The sequence below is a fragment of the Ictidomys tridecemlineatus genome, chromosome 5 (genome assembly GCF_052094955.1).
Source record: "Ictidomys tridecemlineatus isolate mIctTri1 chromosome 5, mIctTri1.hap1, whole genome shotgun sequence".
Classification (NCBI taxonomy): Eukaryota; Metazoa; Chordata; class Mammalia; order Rodentia; family Sciuridae; genus Ictidomys; species Ictidomys tridecemlineatus.
Genome location: NC_135481.1, coordinates 154,169,386 through 154,190,238, shown reverse-complemented (window position 1 = coordinate 154,190,238; position 20,853 = coordinate 154,169,386). Strand labels below are relative to the sequence as shown.

The window sequence follows — 20,853 nt, the reverse complement described above, 5'->3', positions numbered from 1 at the left end:
CAGTATATGAGCATGTTGGGCCAACTCAAAAACTCCCAAGTTATTACTGTGTTGATCAAAACAGTTCCCAAGGGCTGGGGATGTGGCTCAAGCGGTAGCGCGCTCGCCTGGCATGCGTGCGGCCCGGGTTCGATCCTCAGCACCACATACCAACAAAGATGTTGTGTCCGCTGAGAACTAAAAAATAAATGTTGGAAATTCTCTCTCTCTCTCTCTCTCTCTCTCTCTCTCTCTCTCTCTCTCTCTCTCTCTCCTCTCTCCTCTCACTCTCTTTAAAAAAAAAAAAAAAAAAAACAGTTCCCAAATCTGGCTCAACAAAGAAGCTATGCTGGATATTCAGAAAATACTGATCCCTAGACCACTATCTTTTAATGTCAGTATCTCTTGGAGTTGGAGTGCAGATTTAAAAAAAGAATTTTCCACCCCTAATATAGGGAGTACTTCTCCTTTCCCCACTATGCTGGAAATGGAACCTAGGACCTTACACAAGGCAAGTGCTGTACCACTGAGCTGCATCCCTAGCCCTCTACCTCCATCCTGAAGATCACAATTCTAGACTCTTAAATCTGTAGTCAGCAGAGTTTGTTGTTTCCGATTATTTACCTCATTCTCTTCTTTCTTACAGGAAGTCTATGGGCACTTTCTCCTACTGGAATATCATGGCAGCTGCACATGTTGGAGGAAATCACTTACATCATGAGTCAAGAGAAAGACAAGAAGGGCCATGGATCCCCCAAACCCCTTTAAGGGAACGACCCCAATGATCTAAGGACGTCCTGCTAAGACATATATCTTAAAGGTTCACAATGCCTTCCCAAAGCACCTCTCTAGGGTTCAAGTGTTGAACACATGGACCTTTGGGGGACAATGATTAGAACTATAGCATCTTGACTTATAGCTCTGGACATTTATTAAGAAAAGAGGGGAATAAGCTTCAGTCATTTTCTGAGATCAAGCAGGAAAATACGCACCTTGGACAAGGAAGAACAAAACTGAGCCTGCTTACCTTTTCCCAGGAGCAGATTGGGGTGGACACATAGTCTCTCAGTCTGAATCAGCACACAGGAGGCTACATTAGAAGAAATGTCCACATACCCATTCCAAGGGGTTGTCCACAGAGGCAGCACTGAAGCCCTCTAAGAAGACCTCTCTCTTAAGAGAAGCAGGGTCAGAAAATGGCCTGTGTGGGTCACAGGTGTGGCCATCTGCATGTGTTCTAGAAGGGGAAAGAGGATTTTTGGCATATGGGTGCTGCAACCTGCAAGCCATTAATTTTGAAATTGGCAAAAAGCAATGGGGGATAGAGAAACGACAAACAGATACACAGAAAAGCTGGGGCTGGGTGGTGCTTCATCCCATGATGAGGGATGCATGACCCAGAGCTAGCTCAGCACATTTATTATATAGGTTTTAACATCAAGGGGGGTTTCTGTGAGAAAGTTTCTTCAAAGCAAGCAGTCTGAAGGACGAAGTTCTATTATAATTGTCTTTTTGTGCTCATAATTCTCTACCCCTGGCAGCTGGTGTCTGAACTCAAGGTCAAGACTGATAGTCCCTTGGCTTGCACAAAACTTCCTTTAAGCAGGATGTCACCATAGCAACTGGGCAGTCTTAACTTGCATCTTTGCACAAGAAGTTCCCAGTGCAGGCGTGCCACTGTGTGATTCAAATCACACTCCTGACAGATGGATATACCTTTTATGATATTGAAAGTTATAGGGCATCACTTTCTACACTGAAACAAGTTGATAAAGCTTACAAACATTCAAGCAGAGATAAATCAACACCAACTCTGGATAAGGGCCAGGGAATTTCAACAGATTTGTAGATAGATTAAAACCATTGGTAGGTGAGAAAGTCCTCACTATGTCCACTCTGATTATGTTGAGCAAGTTATAAAGCTGGAGCCCCAAGGCTGAGGAGCAGCCCTCCTCACAGTGGTCTTGCTCTCCTGAGGCTACTGCCAGAGTCTTCAGCTGCCCCCTTTCATGACATTTCAGCCTTTGTTTTGGCTACAAATGGTAGAGTGGCTCCGTGCCAGACCATTCTAAAGCAGTGTGCTATGCTTGAGAAAGTAGGGAAGAATAGAGTCCATTCCAAAAGGTTATTCATTCAAAATCATTAAGCAACACATTAATGAAAATAAATATCTTCCATAAATGTGAATAAGATTGTGCAACTTTTTAAAAATATTTTTTATTATTATACATGAATGACAGTGGAATCCACTTTGACACATCATACATAAATGGAGTATAACTTCTCATTCTTCTGGTTGTACATGACGTGGAATCACACCATTAACGTCATCATATATGCACATAGGGTATTAGTGTCCGATTTATTCTACTATCCTTCCTATCCTTATTCCCCCTCCCCTCCCTTCACTTGCCCTCTGCCTGATCCAAAGTAACTTTATTTTTCCCTAGCTCCCCTTCCCTTATTGTGAATTAGCATTTGCATATCAGAGAAACATTCAGCCTTTGGTTTTTTGGAATTGGCTTATTTCGCTTAGCATGATATTCCCAGCTCCACCCACTTACCAGCAAATGTTATCATTTCATTCTTTAAGGCTGAGTAATTTCCACTGTGTATGTATACCACATTTTTCTTATCCATCTGTTGAAGGGCAGCTAGGTTGGTTCCATAGTTTAGCTATTGTGAATTGAGCTGTGTATATATAAATATTGATGTGGCTGTGTCACTGTAGTATGCTAATTTAAAATCCTTTGGGTATATATGAAGGAGTGGGATAGCTGGGTCAAATGGTGGTTCTGTTCCAAGTTTTCTGATGCATCTCCATACTGCTTTTCATAATGGTTGCACCAATTTGCAGTCTCACCAGCAATGTATGAGTGTACCTTTTCCCCCACATCCTCACCAACATTTATTACTGCTTGTATTCTTTTTTTTTAAGTTGAAAGGATATGACTAATTGAATATTTTTAAAAATTTTGAAATTAATGTACATTTGATTTTTAAAAAAATTTGCATTAGATTACTATAAAGCAGATTTACATACAACCATAAACTGAAGAAAATGCAAGAAAGTTTCCATGTGATACTAACAAAGGAACTCTTTCCTTTATCGTAAAAAAGTAAACTTTTAGAAGCTAAAGCTAGCTTTATAGTCATGCAAAATACTAACAGTTTAAGCAGAAAGTCTTTATTTTTAAGAAGAAAATAACATTTTCATTTTCTATACTTGACCTAAATTTTAATTCTGTCCAGTAGAACCAAAACCTCCTGAATCCCTTTCAGTGTCTTTATCTGGATAAAAAAAATCTCTTCACAAATGAGCTGTGCTATTTGATCATCCTTTTTTACTTCAAACTTTTCTTTGCCAAAATTAAATAACACAACACTAACATTTCCTCTATAATTTTTATCTATGACACCAGCTCTTACATCGATGAAGTGTTTTGCAGCCAAGCCAGGACGTGGAGCTACTCTTCCATAACACCCAGAAGGAAGAGCTATCTGAACGTCTGTTTTCACAAGGGCTTTCTCCATAGGTGGTATTCTATAATCATAAGCACTGTACAGGTCATAGCCTGCAGCCCTCGCTGACCCCGGGTCAGGGCTATGGTGTGCTCTGGTGGTAGTAGGTAGTCACACAAAGAGGAGAGTTTGCTGAGGGAAATGGGGGTTACTTCTGGGGCAGCTTCGCCCTGGGCCATTATTCCTTGCTTCAGATTGTTGTTGCTTGTATTCTTGATAATTGCTTTTCTGATTAGAGTGAGATAAAAATCTTAAGAGTAGTTTTCATTTGCATTTCTCTATAGGCACTAGAACAGAGACCCTGAGCTTAATAGAAGAGAAAGTAGGCCCAAATCTTCATGTCAACTTGGAATCCGACTTAACAAGATTCCTAAAGCATAAGAAATAAAATCAAGAATCAATAAATAGGATGGATTTAAACTAAAAAGCCACTTCTCAGCAAAGGAAACAATAACATGAAGAGAGAGTTCATAGAATGGAAGAGAAGTTTTACCACATGCACCTCAGATAGAGAGCATTAATCTCCAGGATATATAAAAAACTCAAAAGAAGCTTAACACCAAAAAACCTAAATAACCCAGTCAATAAATGAACAGACACTTCACAGAAGAAGAAATACAATTGATAACAAAGATTGTGCAGCTTTAGAAACAGAATTTAATTGTTTTGCTTACAGTGAATTCTTTTTATTTTCTTCATGGACTTGCAAAATCCCACAACCTATGAATGGCAAATTTCAGAGGAATAATTAGGTATGTCTTTTTTAATTGAAAACTTTTCAAAACATCATTAATTTGCTTGTGTGTATTTGTGTGTAGGGGAGTTGATATTTTACATTATTTCCAAATTGCTACAAATAATCCCAGATGCAGCTTTTAAAATATAATTTAATATTTCTTTTTTTTTTTGCTGGGGGGTATTGGTGATTGAATTCAGGGATTACCACTGAGCCACATACTCAGCCCTATTTGTATTTTATTTAGAGACAAGGTCTCACTGAGAATTGCTTAGTACTTTGCTTTTTTTGGGGCTGGCTTTGAACTTGCAATCCTCCTGTCTCAGCCTCCTGAGCCGCTGGGATTGCAGGCATGCACCAACTTGCCTGGCTTAATTTAACATTTCTTTAAGAAATTATTCTGTAAAATTTGGACCAAATAAATTAGAAAAAGGTAAACTTAAATATTCATAAGTATCTTAGATAAAACATAATAAATAGTAAATACATGAAAATACATATTATTTATATATTGTCATTGGTTAATGATATTCTTTTTATTAGTTGGTATAAAAGTCTATTAACAAATTTGAAGTTATCTTGGTGCTTTTAAGGATGGCAAATAGGAATATAATGAAATAGACAATTTAATATGGTATATTCTAAGATCTTTCTCATTATATTTAAGATAGATCTTCTCAAATCTATGGTTCTGAGCTGCAGACATAATTGCTTAGAAAGAAAAGTGATTTTTTTCCCCCAGGCCCTTTAATTTTCTTTCACCTTATTATTTAATGTTACAAAGAAATTTTTTGGGAAAAAGATATTCACCCATAATTCTACATAACTATTGAGAGTGTTTTCATTTTTAACATATGTATTCTTATCTTCATGCATCAAACTTCCAAATATATACTCATTATTAAGGTGTAGGTTTGTAGGTTATATTTTTTGTTTATGAAGCATGTTTTTTGTGTTGCTATAAATCTTTGTAATTTTAGTCATGTGCTACATAACAACTGTTATGTTTTGGATCTGGACTATCTCCCAAAGCTATATATGTTAAAGGCTATTCCCTAGCATGGTGCAGTAGTGGTGGTAGAAACTTTAAGAGGTGAGGCTTAGAAGTTCTTAGGTCACCGAGGGTGTGTTTTTTAAGGGAATAGTTGGACTCATCCCCTTCCTATCTCTCTCTTTGTTTCACTACTTGCTTCCTGCCATGATGTGCTACCTTGTCATAGACCCAAAAGCAGTGGATCCATCTGACCACAAACTGAAACCTCCAAAATGGTGAGCCAGAATTAACCTTGTGTCTTTATAAGTTAATTATTTCATTCTAGTAATAGAAAAGTTGACTAACACAATGACATTTTGGTTAATGATGAACAACATATGTGACAGTAGTCTCATAAGATTTATATTGCCTAGTAACACTGTAGCCATCTTAGCTTGTGTAACTATATGATATTTTCACAATGACAATTTTCCTAATGACACATTTCTCAGAATGTTTTCCTGTCATTAAATGACATGTTAGCTTTTATCACCAATACCCCCCAGCAAAAAAAAACAAAATTTCTAAGAAAACAAATTTAAAAGGATGAAATACTTATTTTGGTTCATGGTTCAGTTCATGGTCACTTTTTCTGTTGCTTTGGGCCTATAGTGGCATAGTACATCATAGAAAGGAGTATGTGGAGGTAAAGACTGTTAACGTCATGGCAGCTGGGAAGCAAAAAGAGAAAAGGGCCAGGGGGTCCCACTATTCCCTTCAAGGGCATGCCCCCAAAGACCCAATTTCCTTCTACTAGGGCCTATCTCTTATAGGTTCCACCACCTCCCAGTAGCCCCTCAGACTCAGGATATTTCATTGTCCAAGTCATAACACGACACATGACTAATTGTTAATTGCCAATGATTGAATGCTTTGCATTTTACATAACCCTTTCCCATTGTGTCATGTTTGAGTTGTATCAAATTTGGCTCTTATGGAAAATATTCACATTCGTTCTGAAAAGTGAGAGAGTTTACTTAGCTGGACCACACTGTGCCAGGCTTATTTAATGGGTAGTACTGGCAATCCTTCATAGTCAGTTGGAAACTGAGTCAATGTAAACCTGCTCTGCATTGCAGTTACTAGCTTTGAAATTACAGCCTATCATTATTATTCGTGGATTACATATTTGCAAATCCACTTAAGTATATTTGTAATCTTAAAACCACAACTTTCGATGCTTTTACAGTCATGCCTGGATATACTCAGAGTGGTGAAAAACATGAATGTTCTGACACATACATTCCCAGCTAAGGTCACAGTGTTCTCTGCCTTCTTGTTCCAGTTCTCATACTTTTAACAAGTGTCCCTTTCACATTCTGTTTAGTACCATTTTTTTCCTTTTTGGGATTTTATGTATGGGCTTTCTGTATCTCCACCTTGCAAATGGCAGAATGTCGACTTCTCATCCTTCATAATTGTGTGAGCCAAGTCCTTAGAATAAATCGCTTCATATATACTTATGTACAAACACATGTGCATGCACACACATATATGTACACATGTACATGTGCAGATGTATATACACACATATGCACATGCACACACATACATATATGTACACACACTTATTAGCATGTACATACACTCAGGGATGCACATTCATATGTATATGCACAGGTGTGTGCATATACTCATGCATACACCCACATAATACACACATGCTCATATATATGTGCACACATGTATAGCCCATGTGTGTATATGCACCTGCATATTACACACATGATGTATATAACCAAATATGCATATACATATGCATATATGTACACACTTCATGTACGCACACATACATGCATACATCCATCATATGCACACAAGTATATTCCTACTGGCTCTGTCTCTGGGGAACCCTGACAAATACACCTACTGTATGCTGCTTTCTACCTCAGGACTGTTGAGTCCTGTGATATCTGATTGTGTTTGGCCAACAAAGGGCTCAGGTATAAGAAAGAGGAGAGAAGGTGAGTAAGGTCAATATTTCTCCCCTGGTTCTTTTACGGTGTGGCAAACCAGTACTTTCTGACTCTGATTTTTTCCTCTGGTCCCCTCATTCTTCAGTCCAAGGACTGCTGGCCTGGCTGCCATGGCTGCAGTGAACTGTGGTTCCCTTGCACCTACATCATTGTGCAGACATTCTGTAAATAAGCACTCCTGAACTTGTCTGTTGCCAGTATACCTCTGTTTACTATGGAGACCCTGAGTGACACATTCCTCAACTCATTGAACGAGGCCAGTGTGACTTTGACACTTAAACTAGAAAAGGACAATATGGAAAAGGACAATGGTAGGGCACCCTTACTCATAACCATAGATACAAAAAATCTGAACTATATTTTAGAAATCATACTACGCACAAAATCCAGAAGGATTATAGACATAAATGGGTAATGCTAAACTTTAAAATGTTTGAAAGAAAATATAGGAAAGTAGCTTTAGTGAAACAAGCTCTATGACCTTGAGTTCCTAAATGAGACATCAAAAATGTAAACCAGAAGAGGGGAAAATCAATATTTTCACTCCATTAAGTAAAGAACTTCTTTCTACCAATGTGCCATAAATAAAATGAAAAGACAAGCTACAACCCAGAAAAAGATATTTGTAACATATATACCCAAAGGAATTTATCAAGGCTGAAGAAATCCACAAATCAATGGCACACAAACAACCAAATAGAAAAATGGGCAAAGGCCTTGAACTTTCAGATATAGAATATTTCAGTAAACACTTTGCCTTTTTCTACTCTGTCTGCTCTTTGCCTTGGTGAGATGGTCATCTGCTCACAGAAAAACAGAAAGATAGTGGCAGAAAGCAGAAGCAATCCATGGAACCTCCTTTCCTTTTATTTGCTTTCAAAGTGGGACCTAAGGGAACATTTAAAATCCTCTTTTCTTGCTGTTTTGAAATATATGATAAATTGTTATAAATTGTAGTCACTGTGCTATAGAACACTAGAAAATATTCTTCTTATTTACCTGTATTAAAAATTTTTTTGTGTGTGGTGCTGGGGATTGAACTCAAGGCCTTGTACATGGGAGGCAAGCACTCTACCCACTGAGCTATATTAATTATTATTTTAATTGTACATATTAATGAAATACAGCATGATAATTTGATATACCTATAAAATGTATAATGAGCAAATCAAGATAATTAACATTTCCAACTCCTTATCATTAATTTGTGCTTGGAAACTTCAAGCTTCTCTTTTTTAATTATTAATAAAATATACAATAGGCTATTGTAAAATGTAGTCATCCCACTGTCCTGTAGAACACTAGAACTTTTTTCTTTTATATAACTGTATTTGGTCACCTATTATCCAAACTTTCTCTGTCCCCCTCTGTTGTCTCCTTTATCAATCTCTAATAATCATTATTCCATATTCAGAGTGATTTTTTTAGAAGCATCCACATATGAGAAATACTTACCTTTCTGAGTTTGATTTATTTCACTTAACACAGTGTCCTTCAATTCCATCCATTTTGCTGTTATGTATAGAGCACTATTTTTTTAATGGATGAATAATATTCTATTGTATATATGTACCACATTTTCATTACTCATTCATCCATTAATGGGCACCTAAGCTGATTCCATGATATAGCTATTGTAAATAGTGCAGCAGTGAACATGAGCATACAGTGTCTCTTTGATATGCTGATATAATTTCTTTTTGATATATGGATCCTATAGTAGATTTATTTTTTGGAGGATCCTCCACACCATTCCCCTTAACAGCAATACTAATTTGCATTCTCATCAGTAGTTCCTTTTCTCTGCATCCTCACCAGCATAGGCCTTCATTGATGTTGTTGTTTACCTGTATTTTGGTAACTGTCATCTAACTTTGCTCTACTCTTCCTCTCCCTCCTCTTCCCAGCTTCTTTTAGTCCCTAGTCTCTTTTCCTTTATAAGATCAGTATTTTTGGCTATCATATGTGAGTGACAACATGTGGTTATTTCTTCTTCCACCTCTGGCTTATTCCACTTAACATAATGTATTTTACAGGTTCCCAACACATAGAAATAATAAACTTGATGCTAACTACTCTGATTTGATCATTACAAATTATATACATGAATCAAAATATCACAGTTACCCCAAAATGTCTAATTATTATACCTGATTAATTTTTTAATCAAAAAGAAAAGGAAAAAAAAGAACCTAATTTAAATGGAGTAACCTGTTTAGCAGCTAGCGAGTCATCTTGTATTGTGGAAAACATCTGTGTGAAGAAAATAAAAAGACAAGATGAAGAAGATGACCTACCAATAGCCCCTCCACCCTGTGTGTCCTTTTCCATCTCATATAACCAGGGAGAAGCGCAGCACAGTGAGAATGTTTGACTTTCTGAGCCTTGTGATTTCTCAGGTTTCTGAGTCTGGAAAGAGAACACATCCGCTGGGCTTCTTGAGGCAATGCCAGCTTAAGCCATCTGTAGCACCACCTTGTCGTGTTGAGGTTCTGTGTCCCTGCTGCTGGCTTGCTTCTCAGGACCTCAGGGCATTTTGAGTCAAGGTCAGCCATGTCCTTCTGCGGCAGCTCCTGGGACAAGGACCACGGCTGCCTTGGGGACTGCTGTTGGCAGCTTGAGCAATGCTCTCCACAGCCACACCTTGGAATACTCAAGAGGGTCACAGATTGTGTCTGCTGTAGAGTGGGTCACAAAGAGGATTCCTTCATGTCTGTGCTGTATCCAGGTCAACAATCACTCTGCTTATCCAGAACAGGACTGTTCAGGGGACAAAAAAGAATTGGTCCAATAGTACTATGTTTAAAAAAAAAAAAAAAAAAGAGGGTAAGGAGAAGAAACCAACTGAGGCCAGGACTAATTTGTTTCCTCAGAGTGAAAAGTCTGCAGATATCAGATGTTAGTTTACAAAACAAGTTACACCATGACCCTTCTCCCAATCCTGATGCCATATGTACCAGTGAAATACAGTTGTCTCTTGGTATCCATGGTTATTGGTTTCATAGATATGGATATGTAAAATGACATAGTATTTGCATAGAATCTGTGTACCTCTTGTATATTTTAAATCATCTCTAGATTGCTTATAATACCTAATGCAATCCAAATAATTGCTATTCTGTGTTGTTTAATGGATAATGATATGAAAAAAGTCTGTGAATGTTTAGTACAGGTGCAGTTTTTTTCCAAACATTTTCTATCCACAGTTGGTTGAATCTGTAGATGCAGAACTTGCAGATAACAGAGGTCCTATGTGCTATTAGAATTCATGGCAATAGCAATGGAGATGAAGGGGAAGGGGTACATTCACAGGGAATAGTATGAAGCCCCAGTGCAATTCCACTTGCGTTGCTTTCTACTGGTAGTTCCCCCTTCTTATTGGAATAGCTGATGCAATCAATATAAATATGAGATCTGATGTGTGATATTCATATAAATATGAACTCTGATATGCTTTGAGCCCTGAACTTGTGCATTTTATAATGTAATTTTCATGACCATTCTATGAGGTATTTATGATTGCTATTTATGCCAGTTTTACAGGTGGGGTAACTGGTAAACAGGTAAAGCAACTGGTCAATCTGCAGTAAAAAAAAAAAAAAAAAAAAAAAAAAAAGCCTACTCTGATACCTAGCTCTCCTCCCCTCACAAAGGTCCACAGTCCCCAAAATCTAATGGATCTAAATGTCTAGACAGGCTGGCTGGAAAAGGAATGCTGTATACAGATACCTCTCCTGGAACATGACCAGGAACCTTGGCATTTCCTGGAAATTTTCCAATTTTGGGAGCAAGGGCACCCCTCTCAAGTTTCCAATCAGAGGTGTAACACAGTAAACAACAAATTTTGACCATATTGATGGATGGTTCTGTGCAGACCCAGGAGAGCTCATTCAAAGTCAAGGAGAAGCCTCTAGGGGTGGGGAGGGACAGCAGCAATGACAAGAAGGATAGGTAGTTATCTTTACCTGCACATAAAGATATTGAGCAAATTATGTGCAGGTACAAAAATGGCAACACGAATCCCACTGTTATGTATGATTTTAATGCACCAATTTAAAAAAGCTACATCCAGGAAACTCCCTTGCCTGCAGACTACTCAGCCCACACAGTAGAGTTTACTAGCCCACAGTGATAAAGCACATTAACCCTCTGTTGCCTGTTTGTTTTATTCTGGGAACTGGACTGATAAAGAAATCTCAAGCAAAACCAACTGAGGCAAAACCACAGGGTTGTGCAGCTCAAAGAGTGTCCCTTCAAACTCAGACATTTCATCCACACCCCATGCAGCCAGCTGGGGGCTTATCTAAGATAAGTCCCATCCACTTGCCACTATGACTGGTCCAGCAGTGGCCCAGTTACGAGGTTCAGCTCATGATATAGAAAGCCCAGGTTTTCTGGATGCTTGGGATATATAGTCCCTCTTTCTTAAGATATAACTCCCCATGAGGTAGGCTGACTGGGTGATGTGGCAGCAGATGATAAGGTGGTGTGGGCAGACAAATAAGGGTGGTTTTGGTGCCTGCTTCATTGTTCTTAGACATGCACTTACGGCTTCTGACAAGGTCAATTTTTTTGTGCCTCAGACTCTAAGGCACCAATAATGGTGGTGGCAGGAAGACAACCCCAGGCTGAGTGTCTATTCCATAAGAAGCACTGTGGTTATTGCCACACATAATTTCACTCCTCCATCCCTCCATCCCACCTGCCCACTCATTCATTCAAATCACATTATTGAGACATAATTGGCCAATAATAAATTGCATATATTTAAAGTGCACAATTTGAGGACTTTTAACATTTGCACATCTGTAGAATTATAACCACAATCCCTAAACCAAACATACTATTACCTAAACTTTCCTTTTACCACCTTGAACTCCTTTCCTCTAGTCCCTCCTCATTCTATACACAAGAAAACCTCATATTTCCTATTATTTCATTTTATTTCCCCCTTTTTAATTGATAATAATAGGGATCCTATTTTTCATGAACTTAACAAGCATACTTAGATTACCCTTATTCTGTAGAAAGCCTCCGGTCCCCTACTTTCCTGTTACTCCATGACCAGGCAAAAGATAGGTTCTTTATTTTTCTCTTGTTCTAAGGACATGACAAACGATTTACCTTTAGCCCATGCACATAACTGACTATGCCTACAATTTTGCTTTTATTCCTAGACATCTAAACCTTCTCTTTTACCTTTATTCCATGGAAACTGTCAGATCTCATATTTTTCCCTATTCCACAGACATTATCAGGCTTAATATTTTCCTTGTCATGTGTGTATACAGCAAATTCTCTTATTCTCCAAGAGTCATTCATGTGTATAGTTAGGATTTTTCTCATTTTCCCTGGACATGACCTATGTGCCTGTAATTGCCTTCCACATGGACACAGCCACAGCCCATTTTTTTTCCTCCTTTTCCATGGACCTAATAAGAGCTCCCTATTTTCCACTTGTTCTACGGTCATACAGACCTCACCTTCCCTATGTCATATGACACAACAAGGCATATATTTTCCTCCCTTCATATAACATGAACAGAACCTTACTTTCCCCTTTCTCTTGTACATGATCAAGCTCTTAACTTCTTTTTTTTTATCTCATGGATATAACCAGTCCTATATTTCCCTTTTATTCTATGAGTATGAATAGCCTTCATATTTCTTCTCATTCCAGGATATAATTAGGCCATCATATTTATCTTATTTCATGTCCCTAATTAGGAATTTCATTTTACTATTGTTTTTTTTTTTTTTCAGAGTAGAAATTAGAAATTTATTAAAGGACAGAAGAAAAGACTTCTCCCGGAGGAAGAAGGGGACCCAAAAGGTGGAATCCGTGGAAGTGCGGTTGTTTCCCCTTTTTATAGTTCTTTCAGTGATGGAATGTAGGTTGGAAGGCCCGAGGGATGGGACACAGGTGGGCCAAAGAAGTAGTCTGAGCCGGAAGGACTTCATTATCACTTCTTTGTGATGGGCTATCTCCAAATCTGTTGGGGGCTGTATCCTGGGCTTCATTAACATTTCTTTGGGATGGGCTGTCTTCAAATCCGTTGGGGGCTGTTCATTAATACTTCCAGGTGGACTTTGGCCTAGGGCCTTTTTGGAACTTCATTAACATTCCATGAGTTGTCCTGTGTTTTCCCTGAGTCATTCCCAGCATGGCATCCATTTTAGATTTCACTCGGTATTAGACCCGATTTACCTAACTACACTAACTACCTAACTTTAAATCTGGCTTCATTCCCCCCTCTAATTTGGGAACTCCTTACTGCTGTAAGGAAAGGGGGCGAAGAAAATCTTTCTGGCTTCTTCAGGTTGACAAAAGGGCGATGTCAGGGCAAGCAGTTTGGAGTCCCCTTTAAAAATATCGGGTCTATGAGTGGTCCATGCTAAAAGTCCAATTGAGAAGTAATAGGCTGGAGGGCCATTCGAGTGATGGGTGGTCTATAAGAGAAACAAGAATTCATTAGTACTGGAACCAGATTGATGCAGCAATAAATGCCATAGTACAGAAATATGCCAATGAGTATGATGGCAAAGACAAAGGCTAACAATGTTTACCACCAGGAAGTACCAAGAACCAGGAGTTAAGATATTGTTTCCATGATAAAGTTGCTGAGGACATGGCTTCTATCTGAGCATGTAAATCTTTAAGGATATTTGTCATATTGCCAGAAATGTCAGCGATGTAAACACAACATTTAACTTTTAGGGTTACAGATGTTCTTTCCCTTAAGGGATAGTTTAATAATTTAATATCATCTGATCTTGCAAAATCCTTTTATTAGTATGACCTCTGTGTCTAAGAGAAATCTTTAATTTTGTTACTTAGGGCTGGATAATCATACTAGCAAACATCAAGCCTACCTGTGTAGGTTAGGAATATCTGTGGGCCTTAAACTAAAAACTATTATCAGGCATTCCTACCTAAGAATCTCTTTTGCAGCCTCCAGTTTTACTTATTGTTGGAGGTTACATTTAATTATTATAATTATTTAAAAATGTCCAGGAATAGCTATGTTTTGGCTTTGACTGTCTTTGCTAAGTGTTTAAGATGAAGCAAGTCAAACTGACTTTGTTTCCATCTATTGTTACCAGTCAGCTGAATTACCCTGGGGAGTCCTCGGGAACTTCACAGCAGCTTCTCAGTTCTGCTAGTGCCATTTGCGCTAGGATGGGTCCAGGCCTTGCTTGACCATGTGGCTTTCCTCAGAAGCATCAGGGATGTCTCCCTTCTCTGATGACCCTCCTCTTCACAGCAAATGCACTGATTGGCTTTCTGTCCTCCACTGGTCTCATTAATCTCCCTGATCAGGAGGTTATGTGGCCTAGAGTTGCAGAGCCCTTTGGAGAAGACCCTATCCCCTGATTCAGACTGACTCAGAGGGCAAGAGCCAAATATTGGTTTTCTTGGCCCCTTTAATTTAACTTTAATTTTAAAACTTAATCTTAAACATCTAGCAAACAAACTTCAACAGCCTTATGCTAAGTACTGGGCTTTAGTACCTATCTCTCTTTCCTGTAGGTGATAACTCCTTATCTTAAGTTAACCCAGGTTGTGAGTTTTTAAAACAGTACCTCTTTAAAACATTAACAGGCAATCCTTAGACCATCTAAAAGCAAACTACAAAACAAAACTAACTAGGATAAAAACATATTTAGTTTATGTAATAGCTACCTTGAATTCTGGCAGAGTTATACATTATAATCCCCTGTTTGAGATCCTGGCAATCGTGACAAAAACCAACTTTTGGACACAACCTTAAATGTACTGAAATTTGGCCTACTTCTTTCATAGTCACTTTCACATACAGTGGGATGGGACATAGAGCCTTATCTCAAGGTGGGGCTCTTCATGCAGTCTCTCTTGGCAGATAGACACACTTGACAGAAACAGTCTTAAATACTATAGTTCTGAAGCTGATCTTTGCTTTTTGGACATCATTTTACAAAGCCTACATAAATTGCTGTTCAAGTTTACATGAATATTAGCTAACACAACATAATATCACATCTAAAACATGAATTAAAGAAAGGCTGAAAGCTTTTAACCTTTTGTAGAAAAGTAGCAAAGTACTTTTGTGTTTTGCAATAAAACCTTTACATAGATTAGGCTCTCATTAACTTAAAAATACATTTAAATTGTATCTCAATGTAAAAAGTAACATGGAACTTTACATAACTTATTGATAACAAGTCCAGTTATAGAACACAAATGATAAATAAACTTCCAACATGTTTTTCTTTTAAGTCTAAAATTACCATACAATTTTAGAATACCAGCTTGATATAATGCTCTTTCTAAAGCTTCTATCTTACAGACTGGTATATCTGGAAGACATGAACACATTAATGGCACCAATTACATTGATGTTTTTATATTAATCAAGTTTAGCTTTTAAAGGAATAACAGCACAATTCTCTAAAACAACAGCACTTGTTTAACCAGCTGTTTAATTTCTTTAAGATTACTTTACTCAAAAACTTACACTTATAACCAACTTCCACAGACCTTCTTTATCATTTACTTAAACCCTCTTAATTTTTACTCAATTACATAGACTTTCTTATCCAGAAACACATTTTCCCTCTATTAAATCCATATCTAGAACCTTCTAGTTTCTCTTTCATCTGTTAACCTCCTTCTGTTCACATCTTGAAACAATACTTGTAAACCTTTGAATCTGAGCAGATTATTTTATAGACATCAACGTTTTATTAGGGCCTTTTTTGAACACCTAGAAAAACTTAAAAGCTTAATTTTAAAGACATCTTTACTTTTATCTGTTTACCAAATTTAAATTGAGCCATTTGAATCACATGAATCAAAGATATTTGGATCCATTTTTAATTTTTCATGAGCGCTCCTCATCTGTCAATTGTCATATCACTGCATGATATATGGACATACACACAGACATACCGACACACAACACGTAATACAAGTATAACACATAACACAAAAGGCCTTGCAGATTTCTCAGGTGAAATCTTATTGCAATGTTAAAAAAAAAAAAAAAAAAAAAAAAAAAAAAAACTCCAGTTGATCAAAAATAGAACTTATCAGAAAAACATTAACTTGTCTGTAGGAACAAAATCATGAGCTCAAAAAAAAAAAAAAAAATACAGAATCTAAGAAAAGGCAAAAAGTCCTAGAAAAAATTGACCAGCCAGTAATTAGTAAATGCCATACAATTTACTCTTTGGTTTAATCTAGTTTGAGTTCAGGTAAAAGACACTTTTACTCTTTTTTTTTTCCCTTGGGCCTGAGCTCCAAGCTGCTTCTGTTTGCATATCAGCGTAAGCCCTGGCTGAGGTCTGGAAGGGACTGGGAAAACCGGAATTCTGACCAGAAACTTTATGCCTAAGGCATTTTCACCATAAGTCACAATTTTCAGGTTTGGAAGTAGAAATAGGATACAATTTACAAAATTTCATCTTTATATCTTCCTACACTAGAAAAACGTGTTCACACAAAACTGAAAATAGGATCTTTCTTGATAATATAAAAGACACCATCAGAAGAAGTTCCTTTAGGATCATTAAGCTACTTTCTTTGTTCTGAAGTTTCTAAAGTACATTAAATCACCTGGAAAAAATCCACACACTACCATGTATATCTAAAATTATATTTGAAAATTCCCAAGACTGTTGCTAATTAATGTCACTTTAGTAAGCCAGACCAATGTTTTAATTCAACACTTTTCCTAAATCCTACACACTGAGAGAAACAGATACCAAATCATAATTTATTATCCTTGCCTAAATCAATGCACTGTATACCTAGTGAAATCTCCTTAGGCTACCCAGTTCAAAAATTGATGAAAAAATAAAACAATGATTGGGAGTTACTTGCCAACTTGGTAGTAGAGTTCTTTTAATTTTCTAAGTATTTAAGTTCTCTGGCATGAACTATCTGAAATCACAAACTAAACAATTACCTAACCCTAACTTGACTGCAAGATTATGCAATGCTTCAAACTCATTTAGATACCAGATATTAGTTACAATGAAACATCATCTTTTAGACACACATTTAACCTAGATTATCCTTAAGAAACAATCTATAATAACCTTTAAAACCGACCAGATAAGAAAATATCTCTCCAGGTTTTGAACTTTCATTTAATTATGACTCCTATCAGTGGCACCTTAGATTTCCTATGAGTGGACCAGATGTTCTCACATAGGGTCTCAGTGTGACTGACTTTACTGCATTTAGGTGGAGTAATCCTTGCAGTGCAGAGAAAGAATGAGGAAATTTCCCCAAAGCAAAAAAGGCTCTGGCAGCTGCTGGGAATTCCTCAGTTTCCCCTTTCACTTGCAAGATTAGCTCCTTTGAATAGATCCAATCCCAGGCAATCTGGCTTATCTCCTAACCTTCCAGTAGAGTCAGTTTTTATTTGCCTTAGGTCTTGAAGGGGGAAGGGGGTATGTACTTTGATCAGCCCAAATTTTTCTCTGATTCTTTTCCTCAGTGAGTCCAAGATTTTTTCTCTCCATGGCAGATATCATAGCTAAGTCTACTTTACATTGTTGGCATAATTTAGGATTTTCCCTTAGAGCAAAAAAATCTGAACATAACACCATTTCCTTTTTGTAAATTTTAATCAAACTGTAAAAAGATATTTTCCTCTGGTGGCCAGGTTTCTCCATCAGAGAGTTTGTATTGAGGCCAGGCCAAGAAAATGAGGCGCTTGTTCTTGAGCGTCTGAGGGTCAAATTTATCCCAATTTTTCAATACGCAGGCTAGTGGCGCACCTAGCGTATTGGAGAGAGAAGCTCCTGTCTGAGTGAGGAAAACAGGACTCAGGCACCCATGCTGCACCGGTGAAAACTGTTCTCCTTAGGGACGTCTCCCTAACTTTGAGCTTCCTAAACGGTCCAGAAAACCCGTCTCTCACCTGGCTTTGCCAAGGGGTTTCTGGTCCCCTTTAGCAAAGTGCTAGGGTCTCAGTTTGCCCTGTGCCAAAGACCCTGGGAGGATTCAGACTTAAGGGCCTTACTGCTTTCCTCCCGACCACTAAAAACCCATTGAATCGTGTGCTCTTTGTCGCCTTTGCTCTGTAGACTAGCAGATTACCAGAGTTGATTCTAAAAAATGCTTCTCTTAGCAGCTTAAGGAACACAGCTCATTTTAAACATTGGGTGGTAAAACAGACTATTGAAAGTTACCTATGCACCTTAGGGAACCTGGGCAGATCTTACTAATTATCCCATGCCTTTTTCTCAGTCCTACAACCTGAATTGCTAACGTTTCTGACCTGCGAAGGAAGGGAAGCATCCAGGAGGAATGGATGCGGGGTTGGGAGTGTTGCATGGCCCATACGGAGGCAAATGTGATTGGGGCTTTCTCTCAGTGCCATTCATCTACCGATCACCCTAGATACCTCTGGGGGCTGTCGGAAGGGGGCTCAAGAGAAAGGAACCTTTGGAAACGTCTGAGAGTAGCCCAGACCGGGATTCCGCAGTTGTTCCAAACTCCTTCCTCCACCTCCATGCATCCGAGGCAGATCGGGATTCAGGACACTGTGTACTCACGCCAATTGCTCTCCAGGCCCAGACAGAAAAGTTGGAAGCGGCTTTGGCAGAACCCAACATGCCTGCTCTGTACCGAACAGGTGATTGAGAGCTGCCTAGGCCGAGAAACCTCTCACCCGAGTCTTGTAGAGTGGCGGCTGCACTAATTGCGTTTAAGTAGCCGACGGGTGCCCACCTTACCTCCAGAAAGAAAGAGAGAAAGATGCACCTCAAACAGACATGGGGTACGTAGAGAGGCGCTTACCTCGGTGTAGAATATCTCGGTATGGGACCTCCAATATGTTACCGCTGTTGACCGGTGACGAGTTCTTGCTCCCTGATGTTGAAGAATAACACCAAAGAAGCACGCCGAGGCAAGGTCAGAGTAGAAATTAGAAATTTATTAAAGGACAGAAGAAAAGACTTCTCCCGGAGGAAGAAGGGGACCCAAAAGGTGGAATCCTTTACTATTGTTTTAGTCAGTTTTTTCACTGCTGCGGCCAAAAGACTTGAAAAGAACAACATAGAGGAGGGAAATTTTATTTTAGGGCTCACAGTGTCAGAGGTCTTAGTCTATAAATTGTCAATTTCATTCCTCAAGACCCGAGGTCAGGCTGAACATCATGGTAGAAAAGTGGTGGAGGAAAGGGGCTCAGTACATGACACCCGGAAGCGCAAAGATGGGGGAGGAGGGAAGGAAAGAAAGAGGGAGAGGGACAGAGACAGACATGAGGGGGGGAGCTCTCTCCACTACAAGAAAGTATTCACCCTATAAACCCTAAAGTCATATCCTCATGACCCACCTCCTCCAGCCACACGCTACCTGCCTATCGTTACTACCCAGGTAATCTCTATCAGATGACTAATGCACTCATTAGCTTAAGATTCTCATAACCCAATCATTTCACCTCTAAATTTTCTTGCATTGTCTCTCACATGAGCTTTTTGGGTACATCTCATAACTGTAACACCTCGTATTATGTGCTAAAAACATGCCACTTCTTTACCTGTGTTCCATGAACATGACCAGTTCCCCTATTTTTTTCCTTCTTACATGAACATGACCAGTTGCTTATTTTCTTCTCTTACAAAAATAATCAGGCCTGATATTTTTCCCTTTGCATGGATTTCATAAGGCTCAATATTTTCCTCTTAATTCAAAGAAATGAGCAGGATCCTTCTTTTTATCATATGTCTCACAATCCATGAATATTGCCAGGGTCCATATATTATTTTTATTTTCAAAGCCTCAGACTCAAAAATTCAAAGGTTGAATGTTTTCTCTCATATATGGAAGCTAGAGTAAAATAAGGTAAAGGGAGAGGGAAGGATAGGATAACATAAAGGGAAGATCAGTAATTTAGAAAAAAGGAGATCAAGAGGCAGATTGGAGAGCTAGGTAAGGGGAGGCAATGCAGAATGAATTCTTAAAACAACAATAATATGTGTCTATATAAACATACCACAGGGAAATTCACCTTTATATGTAGGTAGAAAGAACCAATCAAATATAAATAAATAGAAGAGGGAATGAAAGTCCAGTAGAGAATGGGAGAGGGGAGGGAGGATAGAAGGGAAAAGAGGTACCATGAACTAAAATTGGATCCCATGCATGTATGAGTTTGTCAGGATGAACCCAACTACTGTTTGTAACTATAAAGCTCTAATTAAAAAAATACAGAAAGTAAAACAAATACACAGTATGCTACTCTCAGAATGAGGTAGTAAAAGAGCTTGATAATTTCCTATCTAGTAATGATCAGGGAAAATAAACTTGTACTCTGGGGAAAAAGGAATGATGGTGTGCAGACTTTGGAGAGGGCAACTGGATAATACCTTCTTCTAGAAATTTCTAACAATTTCATCCTTAGGAATTTATAGTATAGACAGATCCACAGAGTGGGCCCAGGTAAGTGTACCAAAATGCTTGTTTGGGATATTGTTACAACTATCGTCCTGAAATCAACCTGATTATGTATCAATAGGATATTGAATAGATAAATGATGATATATCTACACAACAGAAAAAATAATGAGGTTCCTCTTTTCCACATTTAACCATGAGCATGGAAGCAGCTCTT

The 20,853-nt window shown here is 38.3% G+C and overlaps 1 protein-coding gene across 4 annotated transcripts in view; it reads left to right on the top strand.

Annotated features, from left to right (window-relative positions):
- Cstl1 (cystatin like 1) overlaps positions 1-20,853 on the top strand; it is a 49,763-nt gene that overhangs the window by 2,727 nt on the left and 26,183 nt on the right. For 2 of the 4 annotated variants that reach the window (XM_078051321.1, XM_078051324.1), the window contains exons 2-3: positions 626-4,253; positions 5,458-5,506. The gene's annotated coding sequence lies outside the window, so the exon portion shown is untranslated. Of the gene's footprint in view, positions 1-625; positions 4,254-4,275; positions 5,507-20,853 lie in introns of those variants that run through there. The other 2 variants (XM_078051322.1, XM_078051323.1) reach the window with 2 other exon arrangements.